This window comes from Diadema antillarum, unplaced genomic scaffold, assembly GCF_040938485.1.
Source record: "Diadema antillarum isolate AM-2024a unplaced genomic scaffold, OU_Dant_1.0 scf00000071, whole genome shotgun sequence".
NCBI lineage: Eukaryota > Metazoa > Echinodermata > Echinoidea > Diadematoida > Diadematidae > Diadema > Diadema antillarum.
Window position 1 is genome coordinate 1398669 of NW_027270960.1, and position 24626 is coordinate 1423294.

The window sequence follows — 24626 nt, forward strand, 5'->3', positions numbered from 1 at the left end:
TAAATTGAGATTTCGTTGATTTTTTTTTCTACGTAGCCCGACCAGACGCCGTGCGAAGCATGGCAGTTACTGCGTACATGGTACCGACCTAGCGCTGGGCCGGCTGTGTCCGTCCTTACCCGGAAAAGTTTCTATGTACGTACACGCACAGCCCAGCGCTGTACATATAGCCCGCCCGGCGTCTGGTCGGGCTACGTATTACTTTACCGCATTCACCTATCCCGCTTTCGGTACTTCTCAACGAAGAATCTTGTAATAAATGGAGTTTGATGGCTTTTAGGATACGTAGCCTACCGAGTCTTCTGACGATAGAACTAGCTCTCATAATATCTTGGAAGAAGGACATGTGAATCTGAAAAGGAGGAGTCCTTTGATTTTAGGTTAGCGCTCTCATCAAATGAAAACACGCAAGATCGTACAGCAGCTCGAGCTTAGGGAAGCACTAGCACTGGACACTGTGTATGATGATGCGAGTTATGGCAAGTGAAGTGCGGACAGCGCTCGCCGCGCCCATAGCACAGCCAGCCGTAGAGCTAGCCACAATTGCTCTACGTATAACTACTAGTAGTTCCGCAGCTCACTCGGCTTGATTTCGCTGTAAGTTGGCTTGATGTTCGCAGTCAACAAGCAGTATTCCGCAATTCAAATACGTATCGCCATCGTATCGAAGGGTCTTTTTCCAGAAAAGTATGTTTTGTTTTTCGCTTTTTAAAACATTTGAGAAGATTCCGATTTCCAAGATATTTTCACACATGTTAAGTTACATATCTACCTTTCATTTTATACCCAAAGCACCTTCTCTTTCGCATGTTTTGCACAACCGAACACTCATCCCCAGTCCCTTTAAAGGTAATACATCTAGGAGTGACCACACCCCTCTGGCAAGCTATTCTTGGCATTGATCCCAAAGGTGGGCCTCACCAATTGGTTGCCGCAGAGGATGCAGAACCTGGATGTCCATCGGTCTGTGGAGCACCATGGCAACGCTGTCCGAGGTCGACCGTTGAACTTGTGGGCTCGCTGCACCTTGCGCAGCTCCCAGTCCGTCCAGTAGACAAAGTCACCAAAGAGACTCATGGCAAATATGTGAGGCACCTCTGAAACGACTGTGCGCCTGTTTGGAGTGCAATTCATTTCATAGTTGTCATGTCAAATCATACAATGTCAATTCTCCTCAAGACTAGTATCCATCAATTGCAGAACATTCATCAATTTAGAATTACATAGAGTCTATAAGTTAAACTATGCCACAATCAATACAAGTCAATGAAGATCATCAGCCAACTATCAAAGTCGATGCTCATGGAACTGCAGAGATTAGATTGTACTTTTGAATAGCTTTTGAATACCCAATCCATTTCACTATCATTAACCTGCACGTCGAGGCTACACGTTGAGGCTACACGTAGCTGTTTAAGTATGTACAGTGCCGACCGCGGGAAACGTCACGCAAACCCCTAGGGCAAATGCGGGAAGCCCTTTCGTCCGGGCGTACTAGTTTATACGCGGGCGTTTGGACGCGTACAGACGAGGGAAGTCGCCCGCACTTTCACGCTCGTCTAAACACCCGCATTTGCCCGAGCGCTCCAGCGCGGAATTAATGATATGAAAATCAAACTCTCCCGTCAACCATCGGCTACATGAAGGAAATTAGCTGAAATCGATCCGCGAAAATCTTTTGAAAAGTATCAGTAATTTGCCGGATGTTTGCTTTTACGTTCGAAAGTAAAATAATAGCCATAACATTCAGCTCCCGAATATGCTAAAGCAAATGTCGAATGATCCCTTTGACGTTTGGAAATGAATAACAATAATACTCCGTACGATGATTAAATAAATGTCGGATGTTTGCTTTTACTTTCGGAAGTAAATAGCAATAACATTCATCTCCGGAAGATGCTAAAATAAATGTCGGATCTTTGCTTTGACGTTCGGAAATGAATAACAATAATATTCAACTCTGTACGATGATAAAAATAAATGCCGGATGTTTGCTTTTACGTTCAAAAGTAAATAACAATAACATTCAGCTCCGGAAGATGCTAAAATAAATGTCGAATGATCCCTTTGATGTTCGGAAATTAATAACACTAATATTCAACTCCGTATGATGATTAAACAGATGTCGGGTGTTTGCTTTTACTTTCGAAAGTAAATAGCAATAACATTTGGCTCCGGAAGATGCCCAAAAAATGGCAGATGATTGCTTTTTACGTTTGGAAGTGAATAGCAGTAACAGTCTGCTCCATATAATAAAATAATTGTCGGATATTTGCTATTACATTTCGAAATGAAGAACAGTAACATTCAGCTGCGTTTGATGGTAAAGTAAATGTCTGATGTCTGCCTTGACGTTCAAAATGAAAAACAGTAACATTCTGCTCCGTACGATGCTAAAATGATTGTCGGATGTTTGCTTTTAAATTTGGAAATGAATAACGGTAATGTTCTGCTCCGAACGATGCTAAAATAAATAACAGATTGTTGCTTTTACATTTGGAAATGATTAATGGTATCAATCGGCTCAGTTAGATGCTAAAATAAATAGCGGATGTTTGCTTTCACGTTTGGAAATGAAAAAGGATAACATTCAGCTCCGTAAGATGCTAAAATGAATGTCGGTTGTTTGCTTTAACATTTGAAAATGATTAACGGTAACATTCGGCTCCGTAAGGTGTCAAAATACTAGTAAATGTTGGATGATTGCTTTTACGATCAGAAATGAATAACGGTAACTTTAGCCTCTTTACAATGCTTAAACAAATGTCGGATAAATCAGATAATTTTGCTTAACATTCGACGTCGTGCGATACCAAGTTGATTGCATAAACCTTCGACACTTCGTTGCTGCTCAATTTTATTTGATCTCGACATTATGGACGCTATACCTATTTGATTTAATTGTCCTTATTTTATCAACCTTCGACATCAGCCGCTACTTTATAGTTTTCTCGATCACTGACGTCGGACGGTATGACCTAATCAACTTTGGACATTGGTCGCTATTTAATAATTTCATCAACCTTACACATCGGTAGCTATTATTCCGATGTTCGTTATTCCGAAGGCTCTCTCGTCCGAAGATTCGTTATTCAGAAGGTATATTGTTCCGTTAATTTCATTTTCGGATTCATGAATCTTCGGAATAACGAACCTTCGGAATAACGCCACAAACGTTCGAATTAATGAACCTGTAGGTTTAGGGAATTTGTGTGTTTCGAATTTAATGACCCTTCGGAATTACGAACCTTCGGAATATTACGAACAGCACCCATCCGATTATCAACCTTCGACATCGATCGCTGCTTACTGATTTTATCAACCTTCGACGTCGACCGTAAATAACGTATTTGATTGACACTTTCGACGTCGATCGCTGCACATTAGATTGGCAAACCGTCGAAGTGTCGATCGCTGCCTATTTATTTACTGGTTCCCCAATATCTGACTTAGTTACTGATTTAATCTACCTTCAACATCGGTCGGTCATTATATTGTAAGTGGCCACTTATTGTCTCGAGCTTGATATTTCCCAATGGCGTCCACGTCCACACACACACACAAAAAAGAAAGAGATCTGAGTCTTAAAGGTCTAACGAGGCGTGAAAGTCCTTGTGTGATGCTTTTAATTGTGTCATTCACAATAGTGTCACGGTCCCTAAGATGGATGAAAGAGGCGCAGATCTTAAGAAGCCACTTGAGTTGAAGTTTAACACCGTCTGTCTATTCTTAAAGTACACGATTTGTAGGGAAAAAAGAAAAAGACAAAGAGAGGGAGAAAACAAAGAAAACGTAGGAGAGAGAGAAGGGTATGGCGAAACCACCAGAGTGGCACTATGTAATCAACAAAGCTGCGTTTAACTTTACTCGAGTCCCCGAGAAGTGGTACTACACGTGCATGCATAATGTTTATCTTGGATACATGTACTGTAGGTACCCTTCTCTCCTTTCATGATAAATTGTTTATAGTATCACATAACTATATCAATGCATGTTTACGTCGCAATTTGTCCAATCGGGGTTTTCCCTCTTTAAGGAGTGCTTGCTTTCCAAGAAAAAAAAAAGAAGGATGAAATTAATGGTTATGAGCAAAACTGAATGCATTTAAGCAGCGGAATCGCGCTACATCAATAGCACTCCAAAATCTTCGAGTGATCCCGGAGGTCACTCCGAGTGAAAATGAACATTTTCACTCAAAATTCACTCCAATTTCACTCTAAATTGACTCCGTTTTAAATGTATCCACCCCTTCAAGTGTGAATGTTTTCATTTTTTTTTTTTTAGAGAGAGAGAGAGAGAGAGAGAGAGAATGAGTAGGCCTACTGTGCATTGGAATACGAATCTCTGCTGTGCAGCGATATTATGATCGCTATAAAAACGATCAGTTCGATGAGCAAAGCACGTGCTTGCCCTGCCAGCAGTGAGTGCGCCATGTGGTTCCAACATACTCATCTTGTGTGCCCAGCGTGTTTTTATCACAGAACTCTTGTGTGTAGAGTTCTGTCGTTTTTACGTTATGGTCAATTCATGACGTGTGAGTGCTTCGACTTGACGCCTGTGAGATTGACAGGTGCCGTTTACGAGAATAAAAACTGTCAGTAGTGACTATCAATCCCAAAATCAGTTGCTATAATAATCAGACTAATTACTTAAATGTAGAGTTACATGTAGTTACATGTATTTCGAATGACAATGCGCACATCCCCTTTATCATCACACTTTTGATACGGCGGACAGAAGGCCGTTAAATTTCATTGCTCTCAATGATTCGATACAATCATAGCTTTTAAAAGGTCCAATTAAACAAATCGGATATGAAATCACGGTTACAGCTCGTTATTCCGAAGGTTCGTTAGTAAGGTTCTTTAGTCCGAAGGTTTGTTAATCCGAAAATGAAATAAGGTTCGTTATTCCGAAGGTTCGTTAATCCGAAAATGAAACAAAGCTCGACTTACTTCGAAGGTTCGTTACGGACCCTATATCATTTCGGATCCTATATCATTTCGGATCAACGAACCTTCGAGATAACGAACCCTATTTCATTTTCGGATTAACGAACCTTCGGAATGACGAACCCTATGTCATTTTTGGATTAACGAACCTTCGAAATAACGCCGCAAATGTTCGAATTAACGAACCTTTTTTCGTTTTCGGATTAACGAACCTCTATGGTTTAGGGAATTTGTGTGTTTCGGATAAACGAACCTTCGGAATAACGAACCTTCGGAATAACGAACAGCACCCGAAATCACAACGTCTTTATCTTGTTAAGATATAAGACAAAAAAAAAAAAAGGTCTTTATATGGCAGTGTCAAACATTCTTTACGAGACGCTGTTGCCCCGATTTCGTTGCTGTTCCCACGGCCCTCAGTTCATGAACTTGCGATGTTTCTTTATTGCGTGTGTTTCTAGCTTGTATTTGGCACTCACGGAATGAATGCGCGTACAGTATGGTAGGCTACATACTCGTGCTCTTGTTGTTGCTGAACATTTCCCCTTCACAGTGATTGTGTGGCATGATCGTTGAGTATGTTCAGATGGTGTTAGTGCGTTGATTAAAATGTTACCACAATAGATGCACGTGTGCTATAACAACGATCTGAGGTCTTTGCTCCGCGCTGCTTTCTTGTTTACAAACATTGAATCTTGGTGAACTTAATTCACTATCGTCCCCATGCTAACATGCAAAAGAAGAAAACGCTTTTGTTCTTGTTTATGTGTACCATGCAGTGAACAGAAGGTAGACCTGTAAACTGTGCCGCTAGGCCCTAGCTGTAGTTTGCACTTTGACGGATTGTCACTGCTCGTCTACTATTCGAAGCGAAATGAAAATCAAACTAGAGATCTCGTGCTGTATACTTTCTCGTACTGTGCACTATATACCATATTTAAAATGCAATTTGTGGTAGTACTTGTCAACGCTGTGTTTTTGGCTCAAACTTTTCTCTCTCAAACTTACTTGGTTACGCAGGGGCGGATCCAGGGAGGACCGCAACCGGCGCCCGCCCCCCCCCCCCCCTTTATTTTTTTTTTTTTTTTGTTGAAACAAAAGAAATGTCAAAAAAAAAAAATGGGGGAGGGGTGCGTGCGCCCCCCTTTAATTTTGTAAACGCGCCCCCACTTTACGGAATTCCTGGATCCGCCCCTGTTACGGGATAATACCTATCAGAATCTTCATGTAGTATTTCTTGTGATTTTGGTGCAAGCTGCATGGCAGTATTGATTTTGAGACACTTCTATGGTCCGTCAGCACCTGATTCTCTTTATGTGACGATGTGCACGTGAAAAGCATTCAAACTTTCCCATGTTTTTGCTCTTGCATTAAAGGCGTATTAATTCACCACGTACATGAAACAAAACCCCCATAGTTCTGAAATGTGAGTTATAGGGATAGAAACAACCGCTGGAAAAAAAAAAATTGAATCCGTATGATCGAAAATACAGTACACAATGTGAACGGTTACAGTTCGCTATTCCGAAGGTTCGTTAATCCGAAAATATGAGGTTTGTAACTTGTTATTCCAAAGGTTCATTTATCAAAAAATGAAATAAGGTTCGTTATGCCGAAGGTTCGTTAATCCGAAAATGAAACAAAGGTCCTAATTCCGAAGGTTCTTTACAATCTATAAGAGAAATACTGATATCTCCTTATATTCTAGGCTTTATTACAAAAAAATATGTAGGATGCTTTGCACAACGGACCTATTATGCATCACATGTGATATCTAAAACATCTTTTAAATCACTGCTCCCAAAGGTAAACATATGACCTTTGTGTATCTACTCGTTTGTGTGTATGTGTGTGCGTGTGGGGGGGGGGAAATAGTTTCCTTCTTCTTCTTCTTTTTTGTTAGAGTTTATCTTAGTTGATCTTGATACAGTGTACCTCTTTCGGTGCGCCCTTTCTCTTGTTATGTCACTTCATCTGTTTCTACATTTTGAAGCAAAGTAATTTGTTCAAGCATTGTGTATGTCCTCGTAACCGTAATGTGTCATTTTGCGGCGATGAGTTGGTTCTAGTAGGCCCTATTATCGCTGTGAGATGTAATTTTTGTAATAACGTGTTGAGAATAACAGATTTTTGTTTCTGAACGAAAGGAAAATGACGGAATTGTTTTGATAACCAATGTGGATGACGTGTTGAGAATTCTGATTCCTGTTTCAGAACGAAAGGAAAATGACGGAATTATTATTTTGATAACCAATGTGGATGACTACCTTCTATAAGTGATTTTGGTGTGAAAAGAGAGTTTGCTCAAAGAAACGCTTCTCATGAATGGTCAACGAAACAAAATACATCATACAATGCAACGTGACTCGCGTGCATTTAGCAAACGAAATGTCTAGACCTCCTTTAAGTTCAAGTAAAATGCATAAAACACAGAATAAGAAAGCAGACAAACTAACAAATATGGAATTAATGACCGCAGACGTAACGTAGGAAAACCTGACACCTATGCTTGAAGAAATTCCCACAAAAGCAGAGCGCAAGATAAAAGAATACATGTGCGTAGTCCATACAGGTCGTGATGCGCTCGGTCGAAATGCGTATGTCGCAGTAAACGAAATTTTAGGCATGTCTACACATGTATATATAAATACTTGAATTCTACATACATTGTATAGTTTTATCTTTACAATAATATATAAAACAACCCCTTTCCGCATCCCTAGAAGTCATAAAAGAGAAAAAAAAAAGAAAATCGCCCTTAAAGTTCAGGTTATGTTCAAGCTCACAACCCGTTCCCCCCCCCCCCCCCCCCCCATGATGCAACAGTCCTGCTTAGCGACGGCGTTAACGCTTCATCGCACACACATAAATGGCGACAGCTTGGGTGTGTGAGAAAATTCATTCTTAAATGGATGCACCCCCATGGCACTCAGGATTATCACTGACCCTCCTATGCCTTTTGTCTATCCACCCTCCTGCTTTAATCCCCCTCCCTTCACCTGTTGGCCTCCTTGCCCATGACCTCCCATCCTCTCCTTTTGTTTTCTTTGTTCCGTGTCCCTAGCCTGTCCCTGACTGTTCGTGTTGTGTGAACTTCTTTATAATGTGATTGCTTTCCCTGCCTGATTATCATTTTGCCTCTGACAAATATTCTTCTGGAATCAAAAGCTCAGGCCCCTTTAGAGTATAGACTCCATTTTACTCCTTTGGCACGCCACTGATATTCGATAAGCAGTTTTCAGCATTTTTGTGTTTGTTTGTTTTTGTTTTTGTTTTGTTTTGTTTTGTTTTGTTTTTGCTACAGATAATTAGCCAATCACAAGACAGATATAATTCGATTCTAACCAATACCAAAATACGGTTGCCTGAATGTAAACTTTGGTGTGTTTGTGTGTGTGTCGGCTGCAGTGTAGTTTGAAACAACAGAAACAGAAAAAAGAAAGAGGCACGCAATGTGTGCTATATACGAAAAGCCTCATTTACCGAGAAAGTTGATCGCTTCCATTCTCCTCCCATGTTGTTGTCAATGGAAGCTAAAGAGAATGCTTTTAGCAAGTATACCAGTACCTAAAGAGGACCTGAGGAACCCGTTGTTTTGAATGCTGTGCTCGGTACGAATTCAAAACGCAGTCGAAGTTATCAGAATGCCATTATAATAGAACTGATAGCTCTATAGAAAACTTGTTTAGGTCAGTAAAGGTTGCCGTAATGCAATCTTTGTGGAATTGACTCATTACATCTGAGCATTTTGAAAAACGTGTAGAGTACTTTCGTTTTGCATATAAATGTTAAGAAATAGTTTGAACTATGAAAATAAAAAAGTATGGTTACTTCAACGATGTTGAATAGTTCGATTAGCCGTGATGCATAAAGTGAATTCATGAATTCATCTGACTAATCCTTACCGATTGATGATCACTTCTATAAGCCAACAGTTAAGCTGAACTGCTTTGGAGTGATAAGACGCCAACTAACGAACAAAATGCCACATAATCGCGCGATTTTCAAACATTTTTGTGAGCGTCACCCGACCAATTTCAAGTGACGAATGTAACACTATTATATTACTGTATAATAGCAGACTGCTTTACAATTTGTAAATATTACGATCAACTGTTAATAAAAAAAAAAATAAATAAAACGATGAGGCAAAGATGAGGCAAAGTACGGGTAATTGCGAAAGGGTGTATTCCCGCCTTTTCTAGACAGGTAAACGATGAAAACTTGGTACATGTTGTATGCTATTATAATTATTATAAAATCCTGTAGCCAGAACTGATTTTACGATCATCTTTAACCTTTCAGAAAGTTCCAGTTTTCAACTTAAATAGTAGCGATAGCTTGTAAGAGTAAATTAGCATCCCTCTGACTATTTTTGGTCAATATGCATACTCTTAACCCTATTCTAACTGGGGGGGGGGGGGGGGTCAAATTGACCCCCCCCCCCACGTTTCGCGCCACGATTCTGCAACGCGCAAAGATTTTGCCGCGTCGTTTCACAACTTTTTTCATTGAAGTCTTCTGCATATTTTGAGACCAAATTTGCGACGTCTGAGTACACCGTTCTGAAGTTACGTAATATTATGCAAATGCATGTCAACCGGAAAACAGCTCAAATTCATGATATCGTGTGCAAATTGAATGCAAATTGTGTTTTTTGGGTTAAATTGTTATAAATTAGAGTATTTCATCTTTGAACCATTGAAATTAATCAATTCTAGTGTAGATAAGCCTGAAAAAGTGCCTGCAACAAATTTTGAAAAACAACAGAAAACAAAAGGTCGAAAAAACAATAAAATACATAAGAAATTAACAAAACAATAAAAAACAAAAGAAATTGATTTTGATTGTGCTTTATTTTTAAATGAAAATTGGTTTATATGTCTTGAGGAATTTTGACACAAAAATTTAGCAATACTTCAGTCTTTTTTATGGAGTTATAGGTGAAAATATGATTTCATGCACAACTTTGCATAATCAATTTATTAAAAATAGAAAGGCAATATTTTTCTATTGTATGACCATGTAATCTTGTAGTTGACATCCAGCTCTATCTTCAGGAAAAATTTCGCAGCGATCGCGCGATCGGTGGCCGAGATCTGAAGGGGGGGGGGGGGGGGGGGTCACCCCCAGTAAAAACTCCTCCCAGTTAGAATAGGGTTAAGCCAGCTGGACAGAGCGATCAATGGGCGCGATTATCACCACGCGTGGTTAACCTAAACAATGCTCGGCCGGCTTGTTCGGTTTCAGTGTTGTTTTTTGTTTCTATTTTCCCCTTTTAAAAACGAAGGTTCCTTAGTCCAGCTATTGTTTTCGCTTCCTGCTCAAGACATTGAACAGTTCAGCAAAGCTGAAGTTTAGATCACTAAACGGCGACATGAACTCATGATGATAATAGGACTTAGATCACAGCCGAAAGTGCGCTCCTTCATTACTCTAGAATGAGAAAGAATACCCTGTCTGTGTTCAAAGTTGGGTTACGGACGATGAAAAAAAAAGGTTTGAATCATGAATTGTCGGATGACGTCGACAGGTTGATGATATAAATATTAGCGTATCATGGGAAAGATTAAGTAATGATGAGCCCAATGATATCGCAGGGCTCCAAACTAATTTTTATTTTTTGACCACCAAAATCATTGATTTCTATTTTTTTTTTTTTTTTGGTGGCCAAAAAAATCAAGGAAAACATAGGAAAAACTAAATCGGTCCTGCTAAAAACAATTATTAAGCATTACTGACGTGACAGGTACCCATGTCTAAAATAAATGAATACAAAAGTAGATCATCTTATCACCATTATTCTGAATTCTAAGATTTAGCAAATAGGCTTATAGATAATTATAAAAGTTGATGCCTATTAGGTGGTCATAGCTTACTTTTGGGATGAGAAAGTGGGAGCATTTCCAGATAGTTTGTTTTAGCATTGTAAAGAGCCGAAAGTTACCGCTATTCATTTCTGATTGTAAAAGCAATCATCCAACATTTACTATAGTATGTTAGAACCTTACGGAGCCGAATATTACCGTTAATCATTTTCAAATACACTGTATAAAAGCAAACAACCGACATTCATTTTAGCATCTTATGGAACTGAATGTTACCCTTATTGATTTCCGAATGTGAAGCAAACATCCTCTATTTATTTAAGCATCATACTGAGCCTATTTATACCATTAATCATTTTCAAATGTGAAAGCAATAATCTGTTATTTATGTTAGCATTGTACCAGAGCTGCCAACCGTTCCGAAAAATTCGTATACGAAAAATCGAAGGGAATACGACAATATGAAAACGTCCTTAGAAAGTACGAATTCACAGTGGGGAAAAATAATGGGTAAAAATATAGCAAACGCACGTCGCATGTGCCATGTTATCTGTATTCAGCTGGGATATCGATGCAACGCGTACGCACCGTATGTGGAAAGCGCTGAATAGAAAAATGTGCGCACACGCATATCGCTGCTTGCGTACTGTGTACACCGAACAGAACTTCGCGCGCGTGAATCCCTGTCGCCTACGGACCCTGGATGTTTACATGGATCGCCGTGGTATCCCCATGTACACACTGTAGCCAGCTGCCACTACAGTACCGTATGAGGCGGGGTGAAAGCGTCCCGTTGTGCAATGTCTGCTTCTTTTTCTCTTCTTTTCATCCTCTTGTCCCTTGCCTCCCAAGTACGAAATGATTTTTAGAGTGTTGTGTGTTTTTTTTATAACGCTATTGCATCATTTTCTGCGAGGAAGTTGTAGAGGTGAGTTTCTGTTCGTGTATTGATGACTGATGTGCACTGCCCTCTGCAGTATATGTGCAGGTGAAAAGCGTTCGAACTTTCTTTCCCGAGTATCGTGGAAACTCGATTATTTCTAGGCCTATTAAAGGAGATCTCATATAACAGAATACTTATAACAAACTATTTTCCGGTCAAAATGAATCAATTTCCTTTGTTTTGTATCGTTTATTGACTTGATCCCATAGGATCTCGTCGCAATACCGAGTTTTATATGTGTGTTTATTTTCGCGTAGCTTTCGGTGCTGCAAAACTTTTGCTAGGGCCTAAGCTTACTACTAAACTTCGTTTTATTTCCGTCGTTTCTCACACCTCGTTTAGTACGATTTCTTCCCTTTTATATCACTTTATCCGTTCCCTTTATACTTTGAAGTATTTAAACGTAATTCTCTTAGTGTCTCGCACTGTTATTTTCGTAACGGCGATTTCTCCGCTTCGCTGCAATCGAAGCGACGGAGTTTGATCCCAGCCGCTTCGATGTGCTATTTGTTGTCTTTTCTAAATGTTTGTGTCGTTGGGAGGTGTTGATACTTTGTATTTATTATTGAGTTTCCTAGGTATTTATCTCGAGGGATTATGCGTGTTTCTTAATGTTGATCATAGGAAAAGGCTAAAATGATCTTGAGTGATGTCTGATAGTGATGATAACTATGCTGGTGACTGGTGTAAAAAGACGGCTTCCTGTGAATGCTTAGCGTACGTGACGTTTGTTTTATTTCCCTTTCCCTCTAGTCTTCTTTCCCCCTTACTCTTCTTTCCCCTCTCAAGAATGATTAAAAAAAAAGAAATTACGTACACCTCACAACAAAACGAACCATGTGCTATAGCAACTTTCGTAAAGTTAAATCTAAATGTTCAATATCAGCAAAGAATAAGGCGAAAACACGAATGACAATAAATAAAAGCGAAGAGATTGTGTATGCAGTCTCTTCGGCTCGAAGAAACTTGACACCCCACCCCTCTCCCTTGTGGAAATTTCCACAAAAGCAGGTGCCACACCCAGGTGCGTGCCAGACGAAAGAATGCGCGCATTGGAATAAACAGCGTGTAAGTATCCTGGAAATATCGATCGAAGAACCAGCTCATTAGTTGAATTAAAGGAATAATTCCAAAGATATCATGATTCTATGTCTATAGCCTTGCTTTTGGCGCATAGTAGGGAACATCGAACAGTCTATTATAGTGTACTTGATCGAATATCTAATGTTCCCTGAACAATAAAAAAAAGGATTGATTATTCAGTCAATTAAAAATGCAATCACAGAAATACATGAAAGGTCTCGTATGCCCAGACAAATTCACTACGAGAAGGTCCAATGAGATGCAGTCATCACCTGGTTAGACAGCAAAATACAACGTGTAATGACAATTAATTTCAGTTCACGCGCATCAAAACTGCTTATTACTTTTCAAAGTTTTGGCTATCAACATTCGTTCGTGGGTGTATTTTGTTTGTTTGTTTGTTTGTTTTGTGTGTTTTTCCCTCGTGAAAGACGTAATGATTTCTTCATATCGAACGTAAACTGCATGTTTACCGTAAACAAGCCATTCAGCTCAGCTCAGCTATGGCGCATTCGATCCATCGAACTTGCAGTAACCTCTTATAGGCAGGAGCACATGGCGCATTCATTTAAACTTGAAAATGAAGCCACGTGTTTGCACCACATCGGCGCTTCCACACACAGCGCGGCATTTTGCGATCATCGTTATAGCAGACTTTCCGATTCCAGTCAGGGGAAAAGGAATTGGAATACTTCGAAAAATACTGATGTTTAAAATCCAATAAAATGAAAAAAGCCTGAAAACAACGCATGATTATGTTTTGATAGTACATAATTGGAAACACAGAACAGAGTTTTGCATCTGCTCACACAGAAGCTCTCTTGAGAAGATCAAGCATTCCCCGTCCCCTGCTAGAAAGTGGAAGCTTCCATAATCAGCCCAGAAAGTTTTTGGAGGTACAAACTTGCACTTGTACACATTGCGAGAAAGCAATCAATCAACGCTGAACATTGCGTAGTTTAGAATCTTTATCGTGCTGGTGACCAGCTGGATGCTTCGGCATGTGTCATAACGTTATGTTTAGAGCCTGTAGGCCTCATAGCAAAAAGAGGGAGATTGAAAAAATACGAATTCTGGTGGAAAATACGAATTTTGGAGCTGCTGAGTACTAATTTGTGCTTCGAAAGGTTGGCAGCTCTGTCGTATACGGAGCAGAATTTAACAGTTAGTCATTTCCAAATATAAAAGCAAACATCCGACATCTATTTTATCATCGTACGGAGCCGAATGTCACTGTTGTCCACTTGCGAAAGTGAAATGAGTCATCTGACAATTATTTCATCATATCGTACGGGGCCGAATTTTGAACGTCAAGGCAGACATCAGAAGTTTTTTTTTGTGTGTGTGTGTGTTTTGTTTTGTTTTGTTTTTGTTTTGTTTTTTACCATCAAACGCAGCCGAATGTTACTATTCATTTCGAAATGTAATACACATGTAGCAAATATCCGACATTTATTTTAGCATAGTACGGAGCAGAATGTAACTGCTATTCACTTCCAAACGTAAAAGCAATCATGTGACATTAATCATTTTGGCATCTTCCGGAGCCGAATGTTATTGCTATTTATTTGCGAAAGTACATAGCAATATAAATTATAAGCAAGCATCCGACATTTATTTAAACATCGTACGGAGTTGAATATTATTATCATTCATTTCCGAAAGTCGAAGGGAGCTGATTGTTATTGTTATATTTCGAACGTAAAACCGAATATCAGACATTTATTTTATCATCGTATATACGGAGTTATTTTGGTTATTCATTTCCGAACGTCACAACAAACATGCGTTATTTATTTTAGCATCTTCCGGAGCTGAATGTTATTGCTATTTACTCTTGAACATAAAAGCAAACATCAGACATTTATGTTATCATCATATACACGGAGTTGAATATTATTGTGTTCATTTCCGAACCATCGAACGCAGCTGAATGTATAGTGTTATTCATTTCGAAATTTAAAAGCGAACATCCGACAGTTATTTTAGCATCGTATGGAGCAGAACATTACTGCTATTCACTTCCGAACGCAAAATCGTATATACGGAGTTGAATATTTTTGTTATTAATTTCCGAACGTCACAGCAAACATTCAACATTTATTTTAGCATCTTCCGGAGCTGAATGTTATTGCCATTTACTCTTGAACATAAAGGCAAACATCAGACATATGTTATCATCGTATACACGGAGTTGAATATTATTGTGTTCATTTCCGAACCATCGAACGCAGGTGAATGTTACTGTTATTCATTTCGAAATTTAAAAGCGAACATCCGACAGTTACTTTAGCATCGTATGGAGCAGAATATTACTGCTATTCACTTCCGAACGTATCGTATATACGGAGTTGAATACTTTTGTTATTCATTTCCGAACGTCACAGCAAACATTCGACATTTTATTTTAGCATCTTCCGGAGCTGAATGTTATTGCCATTTATGTTATCATCGTATACACGGAGTTGAATATTATTGTGTTCATTTCCGAACCATCGAACGCAGCTGAATGCATACTGTTATTCATTTCGAAATTTAAAAGCGAACATCTGACAGGTACTATAGTATAGCATCGTATGGAGGAGAATATTACTGCTATTCACTTCCGAACGCAAAATCGTATATACGGAGTTGGATATTTTTGTTATTAATTTCCGAACGTCACAGCAAACATTCGACATTTATTTTAGCATCTTCCGGAGCTGAATGTTATTGCCATTTACTCTTGAACATGAAAGCAAACATCAGACATTCATGTTATCATCGTATACACGGAGTTGAATATTATTGTGTTCATTTCCGAACCATCGAACGCAGGTGAATGTTACTGTTATTCATTTCGAAATTTAAAAGCGAACATCCGACAGTTATTTTAGCATCGTATAATGGAGCAGAATATTACTGCTATTCACTTCCGAACGTAAAAGCAATCATCTGACATCTATTTTGTCATCTTCCGGAGCCGAATGCTATTGCTATTTACTTTCGAAAGTACAGGCAATCATCCGTCATTCATTTTATTATCGTAAGAAGTTGAATATTTTTGTTATTTATTTCCGAACGTCAAAGGGATCATTCGACATTTACTTTAGCATCTTCGGGAGCTGAATGTTATTGCTATTTACTTCCGAACGTAAAAGCAAACATCAGATATACATTGTATATTTTATCAACGTATATACGGAGTTGAATGTCATTGTTATTCATTTCCGAACATCAAAGCAATCATTGAACATTAATTTTACCACCGAACGCACCTGAATGTTACTGTTATTCATTTCGAAATCTAAAAGCAAACATCCAACAGTTATTTTAGCATCGTATGGAGCAGAATATTACTGCTATTCACTTCCGAACGTAAAAGCAATCATCTGACATTTATGTTAGCATTTTCCGGAGCCGAATGTTATTGCTTTTTATTTTCGAAAGTAAAAGCAAATATCCGTCTTTTATTTTATCATCGTACGGAGTTGAATATTTTTGTTATTCATTCCGAACGTCAAAGGGATCATTCGACATATAGCCTACTCAAGCATCTTCCGGAGCTGAATGTTATTGCTATTTACTTTCGAACGTAAGAGCAAACATCCGGCATTTATCTTATCGTCTTACGGAGTTGAATATTATCATTCACTTCCGAACGCCAAAGCAAACATTCGGTATTTATTCCAGTATCATACGGAGTCAAATGTCACCGTGATTCATTTCTAAAATCAAAAGTAAACATGCGACATTCATTTTTGCGTCTTACGGAGCCGACTGTTACCGCTGTTCATTTCCAAAAGTAAAGGCAAACATCCGACTTTTTTTGTAGCTCGATTGGGCCACCGAATTTTTAGCAATGAAATTTTGGTGGCGCAGGTCGTTAAAAGTCGTGAATAGCGAGATGATCGTAACCGATGTCGATATGATGAACGCATGTGCACAACTTCCGCAGGTGTACTTCTTTAGAAAGTAGCGAACAATCAAGGCAGTGGACATCAGAGTGTGATTAAATCGAAAAGAAGCCCTTGAAATCGGAATTTGATGAAAATGGGCAAAGTCGGAACTCCATGAAATGTATTTTGATTGAGCGGTCAAAATAAAGCTTAACGGGAAAGTGCCCTTGAATACCCTCGTCCACCCTCGTCCACCCTCGTCCAACCCGCGTCAATCGAGACGCAAATTCCCGAGGATGGATTTTCCGTGCGGGCGGATGGACTCGTCCACTGAACGCGTATACCCGCGGGTACCCGCGGGGATACGCGTCAGTGGCCTCGTCCAGATCTCGGAAAAGCGTGACGTTTCCCGCGGTCGGCACTGTAGCAGGGCATACATTGGCATTTAGGGGAAATAAATACAACCTAAATGACATCAATGTAAAGGATATTATATTCTATGACAAATGGGAAGCAAGTGAAATGTCTGTCTCCTAATGTGAGGCAGAGACAGGGAAACATCGACTGAAAGATGTGTTAAACAGCCAATTAAAGACAGATTGGTTATAATACTATGGTCTTCCTCTTAGCCCGTTGAGGACAAGTCCCGAGTAAACTCGGGCAAGCGTCTATGGGAAATGCGTGTTGTCGCAAAATCAAACTGTCCTCAATGGGTTAAATTTACTCAATCACAAATTATAACTTCAAGCTGTAGCCCAGAAAACCTCTTGTTACAGGTGTACTTCCTCCATACAATACTTCATACAATACTTCACTGGAATGAGACGGAAAGACAAAATGATGATAATGATGTACGAGAACCCCACCTGTTGGTCCCATTCCAGCTGACGAACTCGATGCGATCTTCCCTCGCATCACCCCAGAAGATAAGGCCGGTTGTGTTGTCAATGGTCAGTGCATTTGGCCACTGGATCTTTTCAGTGACCAGTTTAATGGCATGCTGGCCATCCATACCTATTTAAAGAGAAGGACAAGAAAACACAATCAGCACAGCAGTCCTTTCTGTCTGACCTTTTCTTGCTTACAAAGTCTTATGCCAAGATGGCGGCACTCAGGAACATCATGTGGCAAATGTTAGCTGAAGCCATGAACATAGCAGTGAAGAGAAATATGTGACCCGCTACAACACAATGATCCTAAAGTCGGGCTAGGTCGATTATTTGAAAATTGCATGATATGATTCCCTAATCTTTCTGCTTTAAATTGATATATAACACATTCTATAAAAATAATCGGCTGCGGAGATATCGATGTTTAAAAGAGAGCATGTCAAGATGTCTGGAAAATCACTGTTTCGAGAAAAGCGCCCTAAAAGTCTTCCTTTCGACGCAATCGCGATGAAGGGACACGCAAGACAGTTTTCACCTCTGGACAATAGAAGGTAAGCCCTAGCAACCCCCGAAGAGTTCATTCAAGCACATCAGCGTCGGCGGTCTCCTCACCAACCAATCAGTGACCAGGATGTGAGAAGCGGCTGAGCATGGCGCACCCCGCCTGCACGCACCAGTTGACTGGGCAGTGTGCAAGCTTCACGCTTCGGTTAGCAGCAAACTGACCAATGAGATCACTCTGGTTGTTGTTAGGGGCGGAACCTATCTGTGGCGCTCAATCCAAATTTTCGAACTAGTTTCTGCTTCGTTGAAACGCCAAAAAACATGACTCAGAAAAACGCTATTTTTTGATCTTTCCTTTCACCATTTTGCTTCAAAATTTCGACAGATGATAGAGGACATGTTAGACTCCAATAATATATCAACATCAGAAAATCGTAAGTTTTGGCCGATTTTAATGCTCTGACTTCAAACTCGATTTTCACGGCTTCGACCGTGCGCGACTTTAGGACCTTTTTGTTGTAGCGGGTCACATATAATTACTCCTAGACGAAAGTTCTGTTACAAATGCTGCTGACATTTTCCATGTGCTCACAGCAACAAAACTAGGGTCTGCCATGTCATGCAGTGCAAGGTAAAGTCAAGTGACTAAGAACTAAAGTCCAAAGTTCCAACATAAGGGCTTTTTACACTTGTAAATTTTTGCTTAGCCCCAGACCAACGGTGGGGCTAAGGGGGGGGGGGCTTAGCCCCACCGTTGGTACGGGACTATCCTTAGCCCACTTTCTGTTTACACTCGTTTTTGTCAAAGTGGGCTAGCCCCACCGATAGTACGGTACTATCTGGTCCTGCAAAATAGCAGGGGTTAGCACCGCAATTGCGGTGCCAAGCAAGTGAGTGTAAACAGAACGAAAAAATAATCCTGGGCTAAGCAACGGAGACGAAGTCCGACCCTCACTGACCAATCAGAAACGAGGTAATCAAGTGCTGCCGGTGCGTGCATGTACGTGTACAGTACATAGCGTAATTATGAATACTCATGTGGTTTCGAAAGTCCGGGGCTAAGAAATACGAGTGTAAAAAGGTCAGTTTTCTCCTTAGCCCCGGACAAGAGATAGTACGGGACTAATTGGCGAGTGTAAAAAGCTGAAAAACTTGGTACGGGACTAACGATAGTCCTGGGTCAGAGAAAGTCCGGGGTTAAGAAACACAAGTGTAAAAAGCCCTATAAATGCCACACCTACAGTAATGTACAATGATGTAATATAGAGCTTGCATGTCTGTCTTTGTATCCCACAACACCTTGCTCTGATTTGAGGACTGTAGGAAGTCAAATGAATTTGAAAAATTTGGAGTCTTTCATGTGAACTATGTTTTTAGGAAGTTATGCACGTTGAGTTCGTCATACAAAAAAGCATTTCAGGAATCTAAAAAAGGCAAGGGCCACGAAAAAAAAAATATATATACATAGGTCTTTATCCACTTATACTATATATTTGTTTTGCAAAACTGCCTGATAAAAACATTGAAATAACAGTTCATTCATTCTTCAAAATAAGTTAATGTCAGCAAACATCTTAATGTCATTGAAAGGCATTTCTTTAAACATGATCACATGAAAAAGTGTGATAATGTGTGTTATAGATATCCATTTCAGACTATCAGCCTCAACACACTTATAATATATATCTACTGTGTTACAATTTTAAGAAAGTACCATGGATACTTGTGATAAAAAGAAACAATGCTTTAGAGTCATTTTGAGAAGAGTATTCTTTTCTGCTCTATCTCTTTAAAAATCATCAGAGTCTTGATATTTTTTAGGGAAAAAATGGTGTGCGGCCTGATAAGATTATGATCTAAAGAAGAGGGTGTTGAGATGGTCATTCCATGGAAATGAATACAAATCATTCATCAAACATCACTTGTCTTAAAAGTTGACCACATGCATTGGACATTCAAACAAAATTGAAATCATGCGATGAAAGAGTCACATGTACAGACTTTCTCTGTTGTTATATTCGATGTTGGTGTTTATGAATTCCATATCAGTCTCATGAAATTAGTATCTCACCAATAACTACAATAAATCAACTGGAGCACCAAAACAATGTGAAAACTAATATCATTTACATACAGGCATACTGACGACCCTCCCATATGTGGTAGCATTTTGTCTTGATCAATGTTTTATATTGGAACTATGTATTAAGTTGTTGCTTGTGAAATAATGTAATCTCAAATACAATACAGATGTATGTAGTGTATATCATACACCCAGTTCCATGAGCAGTGGATGACAGGAATTACAATGTGTGCTCCTTATTTCTCTGGCAGGGTGTTCAGTAGGAGGCACCAAAACTTAAAGTGTATTGTAATTACATTATAATTTGCTCATGGAAAATAAAATAAAGCCCAATCTAATCAAGCAAAGTCATTTTTAGTGGTGACTTGACTACAGCTTCGTCTACACAACCAGCATATGACCACAATTCTCCCTTTGTTAATCTGGCTCCATTTCTACATGTAGTTGCACATGGAAACTTGAGAACTGGTGGATATGTGTTACATGGAAACTACTTGTCATGAACGCTTTGAAGTGTTGATAGTTTGTAGATTGTAGTTAAAGTGACCTTTGTGTACATGACTATATTGCAGCTAGTTTTACACCATTCCAACACCCAATAATACCAACATTCCCAGATGACTCCAGCATTTCCCCATTCATTCACTTCCCAGGATTCCCTCAGGCAATGCATGACATGCTCGCATGCCATCTCCTCCTCCTTGTCTACAAAGCTATCAACAACCAAGCCCCCTCATCCAGATCATGTGTCCAGAACATAATCTCCCTCCGATCCTATCAATCAACTTCTTCTGCACTTTGACATCTACACTCCCACGTTACTGCCCACCTTCAAAAGCTTCCAGCAAGACACGCTACAGAGAATGCTCATTCACAGTTATTGCAGCCAAGTTATGGAATAATTTCCCCATTCATATACCAGAAGCTCCATCAGTAGAATCATTTAAGTCACTTCCAAAACTCACCTTTTTCCATAATTAGTCACCTGCCCCCAAAGTCAATGTACTGAGAGTAAATCTCATTACTTTACCCGCCAATTACTGATACACACTGATGTATGTCATATTCTTCTTTATTTACTTGTAATCTGTATTTTTGACATGTTTGTTACATGTTGTGCCTCTCAATTTTCATTTTCCTTTCCTTTCCTCTCATCTTTCCCCCTGTGCTTAGAAGCATTGTGTTAAGCATGTTACAAATAAAACATATTACCAAACACGTATCATCATCATTATTATAGCTGTATCATGCTACACCACTGCACCTGCTACACCTAGCTCCCTTTACTCTCACCCCTACAGATCTGTACATGGGCTCTTCCCTGTTCCCAACATCCCAAGGGTTGCTCCTCCAACCCCAACACCCCATATGGGTGGCTCCTCCTACTCCCCAACATACCCCATGGGTGGCTCCTCCTACCCCCAACAGCCCCCATGGGTGGTTCCTCCTACCCCTCACATCCTTTATGGGTGGCTCTTCCTACCCCCAACATCCCCCATGGGTGGCTCCTCCTACCCCCAACACCCCCATGGTTGGCTCCTCCTACCCCCATGGGTGGCTCCTCCTACCCCCAACACCCCCCATGGTTGGCTCCTCCTACCCCCATGGGTGGCTCCTCCTACCCCCAACATCCCCCATGGGTGGCTCCTCCTACCCCTAACATCCCCCATGGGTGGCTCCTCCTACCCCCAACATCCCCCATGGGTGGCTCCTCCTACCCCCAACATCCCCCATGGGTGGCTCCTCCTACCCCCACTAAACCATAACAGGCATAACTTTCCATGCAACACATACATTTCCACATTTACCATGCTTTTACGATGACATTCCTTTTGTGCATGCAGACATGTTATTTGTAAACTGTACCTACATTTCACCGCTAATAAGGACACAATTTGCTCCTACAGCAGTTGTAATCATGTGAGTGCATTACACCTGTAACATTCACAAGAAAACTGAACCACACAAGAGAAACAAGATCACATGAGGACAAGAAGGACACAAGCTCCAGAGAGTTAGTGTCCTTCTGACTCCAAATTGATGAGAGACAGTGAGATAACATATTGCAGCTGAACAAAGCAAAGGGACTCACAGTACAAATGAAGGCTTCACAACATGTTTACACTGACATGAATCATAAAGTGTAAGTACAGATTACTGTGCTCTACAGCAGACTGAAGCTAACTTGCATGAACAAGCCACTGCACAAAAACTTTCACATCCATTCATGGCATAACTACTGTCACATTCATCTCTTTTCCATAAAGTTCGATTTTTTTTACATAATCAATACCAGTGGAATATCAGCACATTTAGCTGCATTACTGGACACATAATTCCTCAAACTAGTCAAAGACAAATGCATGCCACTGACTACACATATTCTTTTAATCATTGTCACTTTAAGTCTATCAACCTATCAAAAATTCAAGATGATGTCATTGTCTTGCATTATTCAGAGAAGCAGTGCATACCTATAATAATCAAACTGCATGTTAGCAATCCTATGTTGCAAGTAGTGCATCATTGAATGCTCTCAAGGGGAGAAAATAAAGTTAACTAAATTGATTTTATGAGACAATGCAGAGTTTGCCAGCAGAACTACTTTTAATACTGAAATCACCAACACTTAACGAGAGGAAAGATATTTTAACTTACTTGCACGTCCAATGTGAGGGCTTGATCCCCAGTCTGTGTAGAACAAAAGACTGTGGACAAGAAAGGAGTCTATGTCAAATGTAGGCCTACAGTGATTGCTCAATAAAGTCTGAAGTACTTCCATTCTCTTGTTTTTTAATATCATATTTCATTTGTTTAAAAATCATGGTTCTGAATATGTTTCACACAAATCTGGAGGTATGTTTTCACTGCCAATTGAGGAAAGAGAGATGAAACATTCTTTCATTAGAAATATGATGAGGATATAAAACACACACAGTCTGAAAACTAATTATAACATCACTGAACTGATCTTTACCATCATTTTTCTACAACAAATGCATATTCATGAGTTACACTTGCTTGGTCATTTCCATACACATATTTGCAGGAAGTTTTTCTCTCAGTCATTTGTATTGCTCACTCACTGCTGTCAAAGACAATTTCATAGAGTATCAACAACTATGTTTACTAGTTAACTACAAAACCACTAATAATATCAGCTACTATTAATATCTGAAAGTGCACCTGCCAAAAAAAAAAAAAAAGATAGAAAAACATATCAACACATCACTGCAATATACAAATATTTTAACATGGCAATAACAAATTCACATACTTTTCTTTTTTATTTCTTTTCTGCCATTAAGTGTCATAAGCAGCTTTTTTGACGGATTGTTGCACATTTGGTGCAAACTGTTATCATTACTATCACTATCATTATCATCATCATCATCGTCGTCATCAACATCATTATCATCATCATCATCATCATCATCATCGTCATCAACTTCATCATCATCGTCATCAACATCATCACCATCAACATCGTCATCAACATCGTCATCGTCATCAACATCGTCATCATCATCATAATCGACATCGTCATCATCATCGTCATCAACATCGTCATCATCGTCATCAACGTCATCGTCATCAACATCGTCATCATCATCACTGTTGTAGAAGACCTTTACAGGACTGACCGTCACTTCATTCACTACTTACCCTCGTCCCGGTTCAACAGCTATAGCTCTGGGCTCATCCAAGTTCTCTTTGAGCAGAGTCTTGCGATACCTGCCGTCCAGGCGGGACACCTCGATCACATTCAGACCCTTGTCACACCAGTACAGGTTTCGCCCCACCCAGTCCACAGCTAGGCCATCTGGATTGAGTACCCCAAGGTCGTGCAGTACCTATGGAGAAACGGGGCAAAACATAGCACTTAATGCACTCAATGTACAGGTACATGTTCAATTCACTGCCATTTTGACCCTAATTGTCACTAACAACTGCAAGTCTGTAGTTATCATGCTATGTATTATCATAAAATGGTTATATGGATCCTAATCAAATGATTGGCTGAGAGCAATATCACATGAGCAGTCTTTAATTTTGCCCAACATGCCCAGCGGGCATAAGTTTTTTTACCATTGACCGCGTGCAAATGATCAGTACTAACGACCACTCAGAGATATGGGCATGACTGTAGCGTGTGATAATCATGCTCACTGACATCCTATATAACTGTAAAAACTTAAACAGCCCCACAGCTATTTACTTTCAGTAACAATGTGTCGACAACGTGTGCCCGTGCACAGCATGAGCTCTATTCTGTTAATTTGATCATACATACAAAAACACAAAGCTCTATCTCTATCTCCAAACTTCCATAACTTAGTAGATTTTCTCAGCAAAATGCTATATGTTGGGAAAAGAAATATCAAGTTATAAACTGGGAAAATGCAGTTCTATTACGAAGTGACAATGTTTCAGTCATGACAAAAAGGGAAAACCAGATGCAATT

The 24626-nt window shown here is 39.7% G+C and overlaps 1 pseudogene; it reads right to left on the reverse strand.

Moving 5' to 3' along the window:
* LOC139716969 (low-density lipoprotein receptor-related protein 1-like) overlaps positions 1-24626 on the reverse strand; it is a 183283-nt pseudogene that overhangs the window by 47923 nt on the left and 110734 nt on the right.